The 14,554-nt window shown below is 37.9% G+C and overlaps 1 long non-coding RNA gene across 1 annotated transcript in view; it reads left to right on the forward strand.

Annotated features, from left to right (window-relative positions):
• The first annotated feature begins 271 nt into the window (after window positions 1–271).
• LOC128931547 (uncharacterized) overlaps window positions 272–14,554 on the forward strand; it is a 104,457-nt gene continuing 90,174 nt past the window's right edge. Inside the window, exon 1 of the long non-coding RNA XR_008480019.2 lies at window positions 272–443. This is a non-coding gene — a long non-coding RNA (uncharacterized LOC128931547). The remainder of the gene's footprint in view (window positions 444–14,554) is intronic.

Here is a 14,554-nt window from a genome sequence, read left to right on the forward strand (position 1 = left end):
AAACAGCAGAGTAAATAAGTTTCCCCAAACAATGGCAGAGAGAATGATTTTCATGCTGAGTTTTATTGATCTCTGGAACAGTAGCTCCCTCTGGGCAGAGAAACATAACAGAATTAAGGAAAGATATTTCCATTCCAGAGACCAGACATTTGGAGGGCAGTGAGTATAAATCATGAACCTGGCTAAGTATTTTATTTCTTATTGGATTCTTGACTGTTTCTTACTTTCATCATTCTGTGAGTCATGACTAACAGTGCTTCTGCTCATCTACAGTAATTGATTCTGAGAGAAATTTCTCCAAGGACTCCTGCAGCTCTCCTTTGAACATATGAAGAGGGAACATTCTTTCAGTCCCAGAAGCTGCTGAAGCAGAGTTGGAGAACCCCAGACTGAAGGGCTTTGATTTCACCCTGTACATCCAAGGGCACAAGGATCATATGAACGTAAGTCTGAGTTGGGTGTCTCCAATCATTTCGGAATTGCAATGAAATGCAGATTTCTATTCCTGAGAAGCAGGAATGAGAAGCAGAGTGGAATTTTGCAAAGGAAACAGAACTTGAACTCAGCAGTTGGTTCCACTCCTTGCCTCGCTGTAATATTGGGCAAGTCATATAAATTCTCCAGGCACAGTTTCCCTTTTGGCAAACAATAGATAGAATATAAATATGTTGCCAGGTCAGTGGACATTTCAAGGACAGTTTGATTTTTATGTGAAGTCATCTAGTTTTAAATGCTCTATTAAATTTTATTTTTTTTTAATTGTATAAGCTTAAGTAAAGGTATTGGACAAGACTTCTTTAGCACAGACAAAACACTTTCATTTTTTTTCCTGCCTTCACAACTCAGCTTCTCAAAAAAAGAAATCTGCTTTCAAACCCCGCTTTTCTCTATTTTTTAATTATCACATCATACACTTCAGTGTCTTCTGCTCCATCACCCCATAAAAAGAATCTCTATAAAAATTCTCAGGACTTTGCATCACTAACGAAAAGGTATATTCTTTTTTGTTTTGTATTTTACCTGACCTGTAAGTAGCATTTGAGCATCTCAAGTAACCTTTCCTTCTTGAAATCGTTGTTTTACTTGGCTTCATTGACACATAATCTGCTTTCCTCTGATCTCTCTGGATGTTCCTCAATAGCCTTTTGGAAAGGTTTCTTCCTTCTCCCTCTGTGCTTTAAATATTGTAATTTTAAAACTTGCCCTAACCATTTTTCTTTTTCAATCTGTGCTATCCATATTAATGTCTTCAAGTACTCCTCACACAGCAAATGAATCCCAAATGTCTATCTCTAGCCCAAACCTTCCTATGGACTATTGGAATCAATTGCTTTCCAAAAATCTCGTTTTTAGGCCATTTAAACTCAACATGCCTAAAACTCAACTAGTGATATTTTTCATAAAGCTTAGTTCTCCTTAAGGATTTGATATCTTCACACTTGTTATTCATCTCTATCAGTTATGCAAATTAGAACCCTAGGACTCAACTGCCATCATGATTGCTCTTGCACCTGGAATTTCTAATCCCTATGCTTCTAAATTTCTTACAAATTCTACTTCTCTCCATCTGTACTGCTGTCACCTTCATCCAAACAACAGTCTTTGCTCTTGAAATCACTTCTTCCTGTCTTTCTTTCTTTCTTTTCTTTTTTTTTTTTTTTTGAGACGGAGTCTTGCTCTGTTACCATGTTGGAGTGCATTGGCACGATCTCAGCTCACTACAACCTCCACCTTCCGGGTTCAAGTGACTTTCCTGCCTCAGCCTTCTGAGTGGCTGGGACTCCATGTGCGCCACATCACTCAGCTGATCTTTATATTTTTGTAGAGATGGGGTTTGACCCTGTTGGTCAGGATGGTCTTGATCTCTTGACCTCCTGATCCACCTGTCTCAGCTTCCCAAAGTGCTGGGATTACAGGCATGAGCCACCATGTCCAGCCCGCTCTTTCATTTTTAGTGCATTCAGCAAAATAATGATTTGCTAAACAAAAAACTGATTATATCTCTCTCCTGCTCAAAATCGTTTATGATTTGCTAACTTTTTTGGTGCAAAATATTTTTTACTCTCATCAGGGCCTGCCTGATGTTTCTCTCACTAGCTTTGCCTTGAATTGTTTTTCACCTTGCATACTGCCCTGTGGCTTTTTTTTTTTTTTTTTTAATTGGATTTTAGGTTTTGGGGTACATGAGCAGAGCATGTAAGACAGGTGTGTAGGAACACACATGGCAGTGTGCTTTTCTTTCCTTCTCCCCTTCACCCACATTTGGCATTTCTCCCCAGGCTATCCCTCCCCACCTCCCCCTCCCACTGGCCCTCCCCTTTTCCCCCCAATAGACCCCAGTGTTTAGTACTCCCCTTTCTGTGTCCATGCGTTCTCATTTTTCATCACCCACCTATGAGTGAGAATATGCGGTGTTTCGTTCTCTGTTCTTGTGTCAGTTTGCTGAGGATGACGTTCTCCAGATTCATCCATGTCCCTTATGTATGCTCCTAGATTTACTAGGGTTCTTTTTGCCTCAAGTCTTTGACTCGGACTACACATTCTTTTCCTGACACCCTTCCACCGCTTCATTCACTTGTACTCATCATTACCTCCAATGCAAAGACTTTACTGACCCTCCAGACATGGTCATGTCTCCCCTGTTAGCACTCTTGCAGCTTTGTAGATCTCTCTTGGCACTTACCACCGCATATAATCCTATCTGTGTCCTAGTTTGGTTACTATGTGTTCTCGATTGGTCTGTAAGCTCCGTAAGAAATGATACTACAGTTTTTGTTTATCATTATATTCCAAATGTCTAGCATAGGTCCTGGTATTTGGAAAAGATTCAGTTAATACTAATTCAATGAATGATTTTGAATAAGTTTTTCTTTCAGATTTTAGTATTTTTATATATATTTAGAAATTATAAAAGTGTGTTTTGTGATTAGTAATAACAACCTGTTCCTTCTCCCATCCAGGTCTTAGATTGTGGCATCATGAATTCTATTCTGCTGTCCACAGGAGACACAGGCCTGGATAGATGTTTATTTTAGTATCACTGTTAAGGAAGTTAGAAAAACACTTATTTCTTTTTTCATTAAGGCATTGACTTTGGAACAAGCATTTAAATATGTAATTGTAGTGCCTGGCATCTTGCCCCTGCTTAGGAAAATGGTCGGGAATTAGGTTGGGGCAGCTACTTACTTTCATCATCTGTTTATCTAATAAGGGACTTTAATTCCAATTTCAGCTGTAATCTGAACTACCTTTCTTCCCTCTTTTCTATTCCCCCATTGTTACTTGTCCTCCAAATGCTTTTCACTCAATCCCCTTCAATTGCTCTATTGATGAACTTTCACTTACACAAAATTTTGCACAGAAACTTCTGGGCTCTTAAAAACCCCTTGTGATGGAGCACCTATATCAGATCACTTTCTGGTGAACCCAGCATAGATCTTTTCTAAGGATCAACGTAATGGTTCATTACTTAGTAGACCCTGTGACCACCACTTCCAAGTTATTTGCTTCCTTATCTTTATGCCATATTCTCATTGTAGTCCTATGTCTTTTTTCCTATCATTACCTTGGAGTATATAGCAGGACTCCCAAAAGCATCTTCAGACTCACAGACATGAGACTTAGCTGGAATTTCAGTGGGGCTAGAAACCCGGAGAGCATAGCCCTGGCTAGTGCCCTTCTGATCGCCCCCTAGAGTATCTTTGCAAAACTTCCTGTCACTCCTCGGAGACTTTTACTTATTCCGTTGCTGCCCTCAAGAAATCTTAGAGGCTCACTTTGTCCTCTTCTTCACAAAGAGAATGACATGTAAACTTGGTTAAGTTTCTTCCAGTTTAAAAACAATTAAGCAACACTTCCTGGAGTCTGTCCATTGCAAAACGTTGTTCTTTATACTAACTTTACCCCTTGGTAGGGAAGTGTGAAGTATTTGACTATACTCACTCATTTCACATTCTTTTCCCAATCAACCGAATCTGGCTGTCCCTGTGATTTCACTTTATGGTGGAGGTTGTTTATATCCTCTTAATTGCTGACTCCTAAAGATTGTTAGATGTGTGTGTGTGTGTGTGTGTGTGTGTGTGTTTTCCTTTGACTTCTGAACAATTGTTAACACCTCTTGCAACTTTCTTTTTGAATTTCTTCCTTCACTTGAAATCTTTGACACTTATTCTTTCCCAGCTTTTTTTAAATTCTCTTCCCCCATCAGTCTTCTTTAATAGTGTCTCTTCTCTCACATTTTAAAATAAGGGATTGCTAATGACTCCTTGTCAGTGTTTTCTTTCTTTTACACGACATCCTAGCAATTTTATCTACACTCCTGTGTTTGGTTACTGCCTACACACTTTGGCTGTCTCCTATGGTGGTAAATAGCTTAAGATCAGGGAGCAAAGAACTTAACCGGGATTGTGGTGTTGCTACTTCTTTGCTGAATCCACATGAACAAGTCACTTCACATCCTGTAACTTGATTATTTTATTTGCTCCTCCCCAATACCATTGAACAGCTTGAATTTGTTCCACAGAGTAAAAACCAGAAAACAACTTTTCTAATATATATATTTTTATAACTGGGACTGTAAGATAAATTCAAGACTCTGTCAATCTGACTACTTGACTAAGCACTGGATTTTGGAACTAAAGACACAGACAAGCAGGAACATCTGGTATGAGTGGGGTTAGGGACATCCAGTTTCAGATGCTTCAGTGGCAGAAGTTCTAGTACTAGCATCATGGTCTGGCTTTGGGGAGGAGAGTTTGCGTGCTTGAACATCAGTGTGCTGTGGTGACAATAGGGCCACATCAAGGGGAGCAGAGTCTCCGGTGAATTTGCGGGCTTTGTACCTTGTGGTTTGCTGTGTAGATTCAAATACCTCCTGTGATAGCAACAAGCTAACTAACAACCCTTAATAGATTTCTGCTAAAATAACTAACGTGGTTTTTCCACAAGAAGCTGCCATTTCTTCTCTAATGAGACTGTGTTTCTCTCTTCCCTGATGAACCTAGAATGACTTTGCCAGGTGCAAATACCTTGTAAGTGTAAAGAGGATTCCCTGATGACATCACACCATGGCATCTCCAGATCTTTAACTAGAATCAGTGCCCTCGGGTGGGTGTAGAAGCATTTACAAGTAAAACCTAGAAGGACAAGGCTCACATATATGAAGATTGCATGGCTTTGCCAATTTGTACAAACGAGAACTGAGAGCTGATGTGTGAGAACAGATTCTGTGGGCATTGGATTAAGAAGTGAGAGGTGTCATTGTCTATCAGTAATGTCTACATCTTGATGGTGACCTGTTTTTTGTTTCGTTTTGTATCATTCATGAGCTAAGGTTGGCTTTTATGTTTTTAAATGGTATCAATTTAAATTTATTTTTATAAGTATACACACTACATCTTAGATTTGGTCTCAGCTGAAAATATTTACTGTTTTGCTGTTTAAGAATAAGTTCCCTGGACCTGATCTAGGCTCTGGAGAAAGAAGTCCTAAATTCTTGGAGATAGAAACAATGGATTTGGTCTTTACTATCTAATTACTTTCTGCTAAACTTGTCTGGCAAAAGGGCCTTTTTCATCCACTATTAATGTGGCTGCTCTTCGAAATGCAGGGAGTGGGTAGTATGTTTGGAACACAGGCTCCATGAGACTGTCACGTCCAATGTTAAAAAATTTGTGGAACACTATAAGCAAGTCATTAAAAGGGTGTGCAAACATGTAAAAAAAAAAGATTGTCGCATAAAAAGTAGACCCACTGATCTCAGATCTCTGAGGGATACGTTTAGCTTACATCAATGGGTAAAGAACCCCAAACGTATGAGCAACTGGCTGAGGGGAAAATAAACAAAACAAAAACATGGTTTAGATGAAGGAGGAGAAATGTCATAAATTCTAAATGCACCCTTGTGACTACTCGCGGTATTTACACATTTTTTTTCTTTCATGGGTCATGTATCATTTGAATATTTTAGTATATCTCCCCTTTTTCCTTTTTTCTCTTTTATATGGAATATCTTCATGGTGGGAAACTTTGTCTCTTAACTCATAGTTTACAGAATATCCAGCAACAAGAGACACTCATGACAAAACTAGATTAGTAATGATATTGAATAGAATGACATTGGAGTCATGATTATTCAGAAGTCCCAGATTTGGAGCAATTTGCCATTTTGATGGAAAGCTGTAATGTCTCCCACTGAGGAGAGCATAAAGAAATTTTTATTAGTGGAGTGATAATTGAATTAGGAAGAATACATTTGTTCTTGCCATTTACACATTTATATAATAAAGCAGGGTGTAAATATAAAGAAGTACACTCTAATAGATATTTACAAATTATCATTTGCTACCTATAAACACTCTATTTCTAGAGCATTTCTTATTTTAGAAACTCATTATTTCATAGAATCAAAGCCACAAGTCCACTTCCTCAAAACCTTACTTCATTACTGGAGGGTAGGCATATTACCTCACTGCAAATTGTGCCGAGCAGCTGGAGACTTTAATTTGGAAGCCAATCGTGCAAATAAGGGGGTGGCATATGTGATTTATCATGAGGGAGACAGCAGTTACATTGTGTCTCCAAAAGTTGCAGGGGTTCTACCAAGAGGAGCCAGTGCTCAGTGTGTGAAGTGAGAGAGACAATTTTGTGTGGCTGGACCCTGTGGTGGAGGCAGTGGTGTAGCCAGAAAAAGGTTTCTGCTGGTGATTTGGACTTGGTTTCTGGCTGCATGCACTCCACATCTAATCACCTGGCCCTCCTGGAGGGTGCCTGAACTGTCTAATATCATTGTATTTAATAGGATCATTTCATGTTAAACTTGCTAAAGTCAGTTACATATATATTTTCATTCAAGAACCCTGACTAATACACTCTTCAGTAACATCACAACCATGTTAGCTTTTGTATTGTAACCAACCTAACCCAAAGCTTAGTGTCTTCAGAAAATAATAATTTCTTAGCTAGTTATTCTTGGAATCATATTTTGTTGTTGTTGTTGTTGTTGCCACAGTTTTTCTTAGGCTCGCTGGTGTGGCAGCAGTCACCTGGCTGATCCACCAGGAACTGGGTGGTCTCTGATGGTCTCACTCCCATGAGTAGTGGTTGGTGTTGGCTATCAGCTAATGTGAAGATGGTGACTTAAGCATATGCTCCTGGAAGGTTTTCCTAAGCTTATTCCTGTGTGAAAAGTGCAAACACTTTTGAAACTTTTTCCTGTCCCACATTTGCTAATGTCTCTGGGCAAAATAAACCATACAACCAAGCTCAGATTTAATGAGTAAAGAAATAGAATCTATCCCTTTGCAAAGTTACATCACAAATAGGTGTGCAGATCTGTGGCCTGATTTGCATTCTTTTTACCCAAACAGAATTTTGTATGTTTGTTTGATTTGGTTCTTGGATTCTTGAATGTACTGTCTCTAAAGCTTCTATACCTTTGGACATGCTGTTTTCTCTTCTAGGCTATTACAGGTTGAGTATTCCTAATCTGAATATCTAAAATCCAAAATGCCCTCAAAACTAAAAATTTTTGAGCACAAAGATGATGCTGTAAGCAGAAAATTCCACGCCTGATCTTGTTATTAGCTTTGGTCAAAATTCAGTCAAAACTTTATTTAATGCACAAAATTATTAAAAAATATTGTATAAAATTATTTTTCTTACCAAGCAGTCTAGATAAGGAATATTCAACCTGTATTTACCTTTGGTCTTCCTGGGTAAATCGCTGGGATTTACCCAGTTACTCCTTTCTTGGATTTACTTGAATTTATAGTTCAACACTCTATTTCTTCCAGTTATTGTGAATTGTGAATTGTTTCTTATCTCACTTTCGCAAAATATGGATGTACTTATGGTACTTGTTACATTGCACTTCATCATTAAAGGTTCATTGAACGATTTCCCAGAGGATGAGGATTTCCCAGGTTCTAGCCTAATGTTCAGCAAATGGAAACTGCTGGTTAAACTGCCACAGAATAAGGTTTACATTCACGTTACTGTGTTACTTTTTCTTCTGGGGCTCATTAGCAGTGACTTGTGTCCTGGCACTACCTTTCTGCAAGGCTGAGGGATTTCCAGGTTTCTAAAATATCTTTATAAGAAGAGTCTACAATGCCTATGTGAGGTCTAGACATTTATTGTGCTGATCCCAATGTTAATTCAGATCCTGAGCTGCGGCTGAACCCATGAGCTAGAGACCCTGACTCTAGAACATTGCTGTGGAATGTTCTGATGACCATCATCCCTGTCTCTCCTTTTAAATAAACCAGAATGGACTGTAATAGGCAGTCCTGATGACATAACTCTATTCTGGATTATTCTGATAATCATGGCTTACATTTAGTCTGTTGTTTGCCTTGATAGATTTCAATGATTTGTGCTTTCCTCTTAGTTTTAGAAAAGTGGGAAATAGTCATCCATTTCACCCAACTCCTTGCTTCTAATAGGCAGGACAGCATGCTCATCAGCCATGTATTTACTCATTAACCTTTCAGTGAACTTGATGAAGTTGGGGAAATACAATTATTTCCAAAGAATGGGACTAAAAATAAGATTGCATACATTCTGGCAGCTCTCTTACTCCAAACAAAGATGAAAAGCCTTTCAGAACTCAGAGGGCTGTTTAGGGACTTTCCCATTATCCTAGACTGGCCAAAATATTTTGTTATTTTCCCTTTCCCCTTCCCCCAACTTTCCTCCAAATCTGAGCCAAATCGGGTACTCCTGGAGAGGGAGGATCTCCTTTCCTCACCCTCTTTGTGGTAGGATCATGGAAAATGCTCTGTTGGTCAGATCTGGGCTCCTGGCAGCTGCTGTGTTGGCATCAATTAGGGAAGATTTTGAACTAAATGTCTGGCTGCTGAAAGTTTTTGGATTTGGGGTTTGATGTTATCGAAAAAATTCATCTGGTCAGATGCAGAAACATATTGTTTAATCTAGCAGGAATGCGAGCAGGTTGTCCTTCACAGTACATTTCAGAGCACTGTGTCTTTTTTTGTGGTGAAGTCTACAGCAGTTGCTCTGTGTAATTTGAGACGGGTATGTCTGGGGATGGAGTACTCCACCACATTTCAGTTTAGTCTATTTCAACCCTTAGGCATTCTGAAGAGATTTCTCAAATGAATGAAACAGCGGTTAAATTTCCTGGTCTCTTCTGCAAAGCTTAAATTGTTATATTGGTCTTAAGCTAATTCTCTCTCCGAGTTAAGATTTTAGATTTAGTACAGGCATCATTTTTACACACACACACACACACACACACACACAATGATCTTAATATAAGGATCTATTTCTATTGCTCATTCAAAGTACTCTGACAAAATATTATTTCTAATAATAAACTAGTTTGATCCAAATTGACCAATCTATTTATGTCTGTTTTGTTATTGGTGTTATTTTAATTGTTGATAGCATATACTACAGAAGTCATCAATGTAATGCACAGCTTTTACTTTTTAAAATATAAAGATTGAAGTGAGTTGAACACATATCTCTTCTAAAACCCAGAAACACAGCTTAATTTTAGAATCCTTGTTAAGGAGGAAAACATGGGTGACCTTGTCTACGTGCTGTCTTAATCAGTTCAGGCTGCTGTAAGAGAATATGCAACTGCCCGCGTGGCTTAAACAACACAAAGTTATTTCCTACAGTCCTGGAGGCTGGGAAGTTCAAGATCAAGGTGCTGGCAGATTTGGTGTCTGGTGAGGACCTGCTTCCTGCTTCATACACAGGAATCTTACTGTGTCCTCACATGACAGAAAAACAAGAGAGCTTTTTTGATTTCTTTTATAACCACACAAATCTTGCTCATGAAAACTCCTCTCTCAGGACTTAATCACCTCCCAAAGGCCCAATGTCCTCATACCATCACATTGCGGATTTGAATTTTAATTAATGAATTTTGGTGAACACAAACGTTCAGTCCATAGGATATGTCTTTGCACATGAGATGTGATTATAAGGCCACCAGAAAACAGATTATAATGTGAGAGAATGTCCACAGAAGAAGAACTTACTTATTTCTTAATTTTCTGATCATAGACAGTATATCTACTTTCTCTGTTACCTATATTAATGCCATAATATCACTGGGATAAATGGTTCTTTCTAACTTCTATAAACAAGTTATTTTGTTGGACAACATTAACCGACATGAGTTTGAGTATGGTTTCTTTTAGAGCAAGACTAGATAATATCTTAAAGCTTTTTGAGGGCATTTAATGATGGCTCAAAAATTGGATTTGCCTAATTAAAAAAATTATTCAGAAAAAACTTTTTCCTACATATATTTAATTCTATCGTTTTCTCTAATTATTTTTATAATTAACTGGAATTTGATAGTTTTATTTGGTTTGTTTCTTATACAACCTGAGTTAATCTGCCCTTTCTATGACTGTGTTGGTTCATATTACTGACCCAAGTTCACAATCAGTAATCTGATGATTTTTCTTGACATCAATAAGTAAATTTTATATGACCAAATATATTTTTAAATTTGTTACTGCTGGATCTTCATACCAATAGCCAAATGGAGCACTGTGGAATGACTTGATAATCAATTTCAACTGCATGCATTATAATTTGTACATTATATTATTATAGTTATAATAATATAATTTCTGGTTCCTATAGGCTAAAGAGTTAAAGTGTAGAAAAATTAGACCAATGCTATTCTTTGGCGTCTCTGGTAGCACTGCTGTAATTTCATGCAAGAAGCCTACAAACATAAGTGAGTGGTTGTTCAGAATATTTAGAACTATCAAATGTTAGGAAGGGTTCCAGAAACTGAAAGACTGAAATAGAAGGCTCTGTGAGTCTTATATGGAGCAATCTTAAAAAAGCAAGTTCGTGAGTGGAAAAGTGACTTCAGAAATGCTTGATTGAAATTCTTAATTGTAGCTCCACTATGCAACTTAACATGCCCAAATTTGAACCTGTTTTAAAGTGAACTCACATTTTAAAGTGAACTTTTCCTCTTACATTCTTAACTACTCTCAATGGACTGCAAATTTCTGAAGCTTAAAACTTGAGAGCTGACTTTGAATTATTTTAATCTTCTGTGCCTTGTAATCAATATAACATTAATTCTTGATAATTCATATTTTGATATATATTTTAGACCCTTACTTCTCTTCCCACTGTGGTGTAGCCCCCACCAAGTCATGCCTTGGCATCTTTCCATTAATTCATTTTGTTTTCTCCATTCTTAGCCTCTTTATGATCATTTTCCTTGAACCCTTTCTCAGGTTTAAGCTTCCTAAGACATTCTTTCATGAGGCTACTCTGCTAGAAAGTTGGGGTAACTTTTGATTCTTTCCTTCCCCTTTTCTTGACAAATCCAGTCAGTTTTTAAGTTCCTCCATCAGTTGTAATTTATCCATGAACACCTTTTACGAAGTCATTAGGTTTCAATTTCACACCACACAGCACACTCTCAGCTCAGGCTTTTCAGCTGCAATTAAAATCGTGTAATTTTTTAGCTAATGAACATTTAGTGTTTCCCAACATCTGATGTGTAAAGGACTTATGCAGAGGAGATGGGGGACTGAACTTATCTTTTACTGTGTACCTTTCACTGCTCCCATGTAGACTGAAAACTCTACTCAAATAAAACTCTTAATTTTTACTCCAGCTTTTTCATCTCAGCACTTTTTGCTTGGCTATTTTTTTCTCCTGGATTGAGCTTCCTTCTAATCCAGGATCTACTTTATTTTTTAATGTTTATACAATGTCACCCTTCATAAAGCGTCTTACTGTCATCTTTAAAACTTTTCCTGAAGTTCCATAAACTTTAATTTTACAATGATATGTTATCTTCTATTATAAATATTTGCAATTAAGTTTTATCTTCCTTATAAGCTCTTAGTTGTTAAGGTTTCTGTATATTTTAATCTACCCTCTTTCCATAACGCTTATCATAACACCTTAAACATTACAGATCTAGGATAGATTTGACTTTTTGAATGAATATTGCATAATGCTTCTTCACTGCCAAAAAAGTTATTTCATTACTTATAATCTCAAGTCACCTCTTCAACTTTACCTTTTACTCTTCTAGAGAGGCCTTAGTTACAATTAATAAGGTCTACTTGGGCTGGGCGTGATGGTTCACACCTGTAATCCCAGAACTTTGGGAGGCCGAGGTGAGCAGATCATCTGAGGTTAGGAGTTTGAGATCAGCCTGGCCAATATGGTGAAACTTCATTTCTATCAAAAATACAAAAATTAGCTGGGTGTGGTGGCAGGTGCCTGTAATCCCAGCTACTCAGGAGGCTGAGGCATGAGAATCACTTGAACTCAAGAGGTGGAGGTTGCAGTGAGCCAAGATCATGCCACAGCACTCCAGCCTGAGCAACAAGAGCAAAACTCTGTCTGAAAAAAAAAAAAAAGGTTTACTTGTTGTTCTGTGTATTCTCCACTTTTAGTCCTACCTGAAGGTTTGCGTGTAACATATGCAAAGTGCTAGCTTTACATCCTATCTTATTCTAGAAGCATTTAATAAATGGTGGTTAAGAGGAGGATTCCTGGCAGTAAGGAATCTAATAGGGTCAATGTCACGCCTGCTGCCTGGGAACTGGATAGCAAGCACGGAACTTCCCCAAATCCTATCATTTCCTTTGTTAAAAGGGGAAATTAACATAAAAAGCAAAACATGTGACACAGTGGTTGGCAAATAAAAATGATAGATACACGCTAACTATTCTCCTGAATCTTCTCTTCCTCTTCATCTCCTTTTTAACTCTTAATGAGAAAGAAAAATTGAAAAAATATTGATTAGTATTATGTTTCAAGCACTATTTTATCACTAAGCCTACAATATAAATAAGTCATAGTTCTTGCCCTCATTCCCACTTTTCTTTTTTAAAAGTTTTATTTTGTTTTTAAGTGACACACAATAATTGCAGATATTTATGGGGTACAGTGTGATGTTTCAATAAATGGCATTGTATAATGATCAAATCAGGATAATGATCATATCTGTCACCTCAAATATTTATTATTTCTTTGGGGTGAGAGCATTCAAAATCCTCTCCTTTAACGATTTTGAAATATACAAACATTATTGTTAACTATAGTCGCCCTATGTGCAATAGATCACCGGAACTTATTCCTTCTGTTTAATTGTGACTTTTTACCCATTAACCAACCTTTTCCATTACATGCACAACACAGCCTCTGGTAATGATTTTTCTACTCTATATATCCACTCCTATGATACACCCTTTGAAAAATTCCACGTATGAGTGAAATCATGTAGCACTTGTCCTTCTGTTCTTGGTTTATTTAGCTTAACAAAATGTCCTCTAGGTTCATCCATGCTGTCACATATAAGATTTCATTTTTTATGGCTGAATAATATTCCATGGTGTATATATATCATATTTTCTCTTTCCATTCATCCACTAATGGATCCTATTGATTACATATGTTGGCTGTTGTGAACAATGCCGCAATAAACTTGAGAAAGCTATGTCTTCAACATACTGATTTCATATACCCAGTAGAGGAATTGTTGGATTATATGGTAGTGGTATTTTTTTTTTTTTTTTTTTTTTTTGAGATGGGAGCTCACTCTGCCACCCAGGCTGGAGCTCAGCTCAGTGGCACAATCTTGTCTCACTGCAACTTCCACCTCCCAAATTCAAGCCATTTTCCTTCCTCAGCCTCCCAAGTAGCTAGGAGTACAGGTGTGTGTTGCAATGCCCAGCTAATTTTTTTGTATTTTTAGTAGAGATGGGGTTTCACTGTGTTAGCCCGGATGGTCTCCATCTCCTGACCTCACGATCCACCCATCTTGGCCTCCCAAAGTGCTGGGATTACAGACATGATCCAGTGCACCCAGCATGTAGTTGTATTTTTAAGAGCTCACAACCTCAGTGAAAAACAGACAACCAAACCATTTGGAAAGGATGGGCTTGATTGTAGAGACATTTATAATTGAGAATTTGTATGTGAAATATAGGAATTTTTTAAAGGAAAGTTTCTATTTTCCTTGTGTTATAGAAGACTGGAAAAGTTTGTGTATGCGTTGAAAGAAACAGAACTCATTTTGGATAAAAGCACTGAAGAAAGCAACGATGAGTTGAAATAGCCTTTTAGAAAGAGGACATGATGGGCCGGGCGCAGTGGCTCACGCCTGTAATCCCAGCACTTTGGGAGGCTGAGGCGGGTGGATCACAAGGTGAATAGATTTAGACCATCCTGGTCAACATGGTGAAACCCCGTCTCTCCTAAAAATACAAAAAATTAACTGGGCACGGTGGCACATGCCTGTAATCCCAGCTACTCAGGAGGCTGAGGCAGGAGAATTGCCTGAACCCAGGAGGCGGAGGTGCAGTGAGCCGAGATCGCACCATTGCACTCCAGCCTGGGTAACAAGAGCGAAACTCTGTCTCAAAAAAAAAAAAAAAAAAAGAAGACTTGATAAGACTAATAGCTAGGAAAGGATCACAGGCCCATGTGAAGGCCACAGAGAAGTTATAAATTACTTCTCCAGCCCATATATGGCATGATGTTAAAGGGAATAGAAAGGGAGCAGGCAAAGTGCCCTAAACTA

This window comes from Callithrix jacchus, chromosome 3, assembly GCF_049354715.1.
Source record: "Callithrix jacchus isolate 240 chromosome 3, calJac240_pri, whole genome shotgun sequence".
Classification (NCBI taxonomy): Eukaryota; Metazoa; Chordata; class Mammalia; order Primates; family Cebidae; genus Callithrix; species Callithrix jacchus.